This window comes from Cariama cristata, unplaced genomic scaffold (assembly GCF_000690535.1).
Source record: "Cariama cristata isolate BGI_N322 unplaced genomic scaffold, ASM69053v1 scaffold26775, whole genome shotgun sequence".
Classification (NCBI taxonomy): domain Eukaryota; kingdom Metazoa; phylum Chordata; class Aves; order Cariamiformes; family Cariamidae; genus Cariama; species Cariama cristata.
Window position 1 is genome coordinate 1563 of NW_009616244.1, and position 4497 is coordinate 6059.

At 55.7% G+C, this 4497-nt stretch overlaps 1 pseudogene; it reads left to right on the top strand.

The window, feature by feature from the left end:
- Positions 1-2193: 2193 nt before the first annotated feature.
- The window catches only part of LOC104161615, an 8793-nt pseudogene continuing 6489 nt past the window's right edge, over positions 2194-4497 (top strand).

The window sequence follows — 4497 nt, forward strand, 5'->3', positions numbered from 1 at the left end:
GATCCGGGAGTTTGGGCTGGCGGTGGCGGCGCCGCGGGCGCCGCGGAGCCGTCGGGACACCTTGCACGAGTAGGTCAGGTCGCATCCAGCCTCTCCGGCGGAGGGGGTTTAACATCCAGAATTGCAGCCTGTGCTGTCGTGCTGTGCCAGGCTTCGCTTGTGTGCCCCGTGTTTACAGGGAGGAAGGTTTATCGGGATCCTACGTGCGTTTTCCCCCTCTGCAGCCCAGCACGGAGGACATCAAAAGCATTTCCCTGCATCGGATAAACCGGTCGGGGCTCGGAAAGCCCTCTGCGGGCGACTGACCCGCCCGGGATCGCAGGTACTCCGGCACATGGCCGCGGAGCTGTGTTTGGGACTCCGGCAGATGCCACCGCTAAGTTTTATTTATTTTTCATCAGTTTGTCATCCCAGTTGTCTTGATGCGAAGGTCTGACGGGCCCCAGCCGTGCTGGCGTGAGCAAAGCTCTGTGCGACTTCGTTGGACCCGGCTCTGCCCCGTGCCTCTTCCAGTCCCGCCTTACACCGAAGGATCTCCTTTTTGCCGACGCGGTGTTAATTTAAAAATTAGATCGTCTGGGCTTTCGTGGGGCGAGGCTGGGCTCGCTAAGAAGGAAAAACAACTTCCTTCAGCTCGCAGGGTCTTTAGGATCTAATGACCACAAATATTTGAAGCACGCAGGATTTGTACGGAAGGGAATGGCAAGCACAGAGGAGAACGTTGTGCGTTGCCACCGTGCGGATGGGGTGAAAGATGCTATTCATATCGGTTCAGACTGCTGAACTTTGGTCAGGCTTCTTTCTCCTCGGACTTAGAGCTTAAGTGCTTTGAAAATAAGAGGAGGAAACCGGTCTCTGGGAAGCGGCGCTCGCATCTGGACACGCCGACCTCGTTTTTACTCGCTTGGAGTGTTTAGAGAGAAACGCCGTGGGTTTCCTCGCCCCTTTCTCCCGCGTCGGGAGCTGTAATCGCTTGCAAAAATAAACCGATAAAACAAGGTCATTAAATTAAGGGGGAAATATCTCATCGCAAGAGCCCACCGGCGCAGCCTCCGTGGGCAGAACAGGGGCTGGGGGTCGTTGGGGGAGCGGAGAGGCGGGAAATGGTTCAGTGAACTTCTTTTCCAAAGACCGTCATTTTTTCCACCGTGCTGGACGTGAAAAGCAGGAGGGAATTGGCAATCTGCTCGCAGTGCTTAGCATTTGTAAAAGGCATTGTGCCCTTCTGCTGATCACGAGCTGTCTTGTTGTAGCGTTTGAGCAATAAAGGGAAGCAGTCAGAGCCGCAGTAATGATGTTAGGTTGAATAGAGTGCCTTATTTTATTTTTAGAGGACGATTTCACTTAGCACTGGCCTTCTTTATTCTTGCTGGTTGTCCGCAGAGATGCACCGCTGCTCTTTTTATCGAGATGGGAAACCAGGAAGTGTGCTCAATCCCTCGTTTATCTTATTTTTAAAACGCAATTAAGTGCTAATCATTGGTGAGGATACGTCATCTCGGCGGCCGTGTCTGGACTTTGAAAGCAGGGACCTTGTTGCAACAAACTCGGTTCTTGCGCCGGCTCTCTGCTCGCCCGGCACCGGCCGGGGATTTCACCGGCAAAGCGCCGCGTACCGCTGTCGCCCTCCGTCCCGAAGGGAGGTTAAATGGGCGAAAGCTGGGCACGGGGGGCAAACTTCATCTTTTCTAACAAGAAGCAGAGCCGCTGGGTCCACCCAGCCTGTGGCCCTCGAATCCCAAACGCCTTTGGGGCGGAGAGGATAAAGCAACCTGGCGGTTTGGGTTTTCCCCCCCGCCCCTGTCTCTTTTTGGCTTACTCAATTTTTTTATCGTCATGGTAACAGGGAAATTTTGTGTAATGGCTGATAGATGCTTACAGCTCACTCTCGAGCCTTGAGTGGAAGGGGCACCGAGAAGACCTTTAAAACCCACCGTGACCGCTCGGCGTTGCGCTGGGCCGGCTTGCGTTGCGTGCGTTGGCTTGGGGCACCGGACAAAGGTTTGCACCAAACCTCATCTCGGCTCTCGGTTTCCCTCGAGGCGCATCCCGGCGTGGATTCCTGTTCTCCCACCTTCAGGCTGGAAGCAGGTCTCCTCCACGGATTGTGTCCCTGACTTGTGTTTTGTTTTCTTTTTTTTTTTTGTGTCTTGTTTTCTTTTCAGCTTTGAAGCGTGCAGACCCACCACTGCTATGGGAGACTCTGTCGCAGACCCAGCCCGAGGGACAGGCTTGGACCAGGCGCCCGGCTCAGCACCCCAAGGGAATGGCGGGACGTCCCTCAGCGTCATCACGGAAGGCGTCGGGGAGCTGGCGGTCATCGACCCCGAGGTGGCAAAAAAAGCCTGCGAGGAGGTCCTGGAGAAGGTCAAGTTGATGCACGGCGTTTCCTCCGACAGCTTAACGAAACTGGCCGATGGCAGCGAGGCAGAGCGTGTCCCACGGACCACGGTGGATTTGGCCAACGGAGACATCGGGGAGGGCTGTGAAATCAAGTGCTTGGACGATCCGCCTGGCACGGCCTCCAGGATCCAGGAGGAGGACGAGACCATGGCCAACACGGTGAAAACCGCCCGGAAGCGGCAGAAGAATAACTCTGCTAAGCAGTCCTGGCTCCTCCGGCTCTTTGAATCCAAACTCTTTGATATCTCCATGGCCATTTCATACTTGTACAATTCAAAGGAACCTGGCGTGCAGGCTTACATTGGGAATAGGTTGTTCTGCTTTAGGAACGAAGAAGTGGACTTCTACCTGCCGCAGCTGCTGAACATGTACATTCACATGGACGAGGACGTGGGAGATGCCATCAAGCCCTACATCGTGCACCGCTGCCGGCAGAGCATCAACTTCTCCCTCCAGTGTGCCCTGCTGCTGGGCGCCTACTCCTCGGACATGCACATCTCCACTCAGCGACACTCCCGCGGGACCAAGCTGCGGAAACTCATCCTCTCGGACGAGTTGAAGCCAGCTTACAAGAAGAGGGAGCTGCCGTCGCTGAGCCCGGCGCCCGATATGGGGCTGTCTCCTTCCAAAAGGACTCACCAGAGGTCCAAGTCGGACGCCACCGTAACCATCAGCCTGAGCAGCAATCTGAAGCGCACAGCCAGCAATCCCAAAGTCGAGAGCGAGGAAGAGGTAATGTCGGGGCTCTCCGAGGCTCAGCCTGCCTGGGAAGGGATGCCCCCAGGGCCGTGCCCGCACGGTTGGTTCTCATCTCATAGCTTCTTTATCGCAGAGGGGTTTTTTGTCCTAATTGCTGCAAACGATTGAATTTTCGATTCCTGTCTCTAAGCAGACTGACACGTGCTGGTGGGTCACACTCGAGGGTGCCGGGGCTCCGGAGGGGGAGTTTTCTTGGCGTGAGGGGAAGGGAGGGCATTGCATGGCTTCACGGTAAGGCAGAAAGCTGGGTCAGGGGGACCGAGTCGCTCCCTACGCTGCTGAATTCCCACACGGTTTGGGCAACTCGGCCGGCGTCTCTGTTTTGCAATCTGCAGCCATCTGATCGCTGTTGGAAATCCGATTTCCTCCTTGTCCCGACTTGTTCAGATTTAGCAATGATGAGGTTTATTCGCAGACGGAAAAGGCCCTGGGCAGATGAGAGCAGGAGGAGAGCAGATAAAGCCATCGGCTCCGCCGTCCCGGTGCCCCAGCCAAGAGGAGCCTCTGGTGCTCACACCCTCCGCGGCCGTGGGGTTTGTCTGTGGGTGCTGCCCTGTGCCGAGCTCCGCTTTGGATTTCTGTCGCCTTTTCGTGGCTCCGAGGCGGTGGAAAGCCAGGCTTTCCTTGCTGGAGGGGCTGGGCTGCGCGGAGGGGACGCTTCCAGTTTCCAGGGTTGGGCGTTAATGTGGTTTAATGCGAAAGCAAACGGCAATTAAATAGGTGAACGCGGGCATATGCGTGTTAGGGGCCTCCCAAACCCTAACAGCTCCCCTGGGCTTTGCGGCCTTTATTTTCAAGCGTCAAAAAGTTATCGGCACAAAGTTGCTTTGGCTTTGGTGCTGAGCTGCCGTGTCGGTGCGCGCTGCAAGACTCGGCGCGCGCTGGCTGGAGGGTGAGTGTTTTTGTTTCGGCGGGATTTCTCCCAAAGAAAATGCAGATTATTCATTTCACACATCTGCTGACGCAGAGACTTATGGAGCAAAAGGGTGAGCAGCATCCTTGGTAGCGAGGACGCAAGGCTGGAGGGCAAGGAGCTGGAAACGGAGATTTTTAATTTTGCTGCTTTGTTTTGAAGGGCCGATGGTTTTTAGCATCAGCATCAGCCTGAGATGGTGAGAAATGCAGGGCTGAGGTGGGGATGCCGAGCGGGAGGGGAGGACGGAGGAGGTGAGCTGGTGCTAAATGCAAATTTTATGAGCAGCGTTAACCGAATCGGAGAAAAGCAATGCCTCTTCCAGAACTCGAGAAGTTGAAATACTCCCCCGGGGAGGTGATTCACCTCTCCAACGGGGATGGCTCGGCAGGCGCCGGAAAGGGTCGCCCAAACACCACACC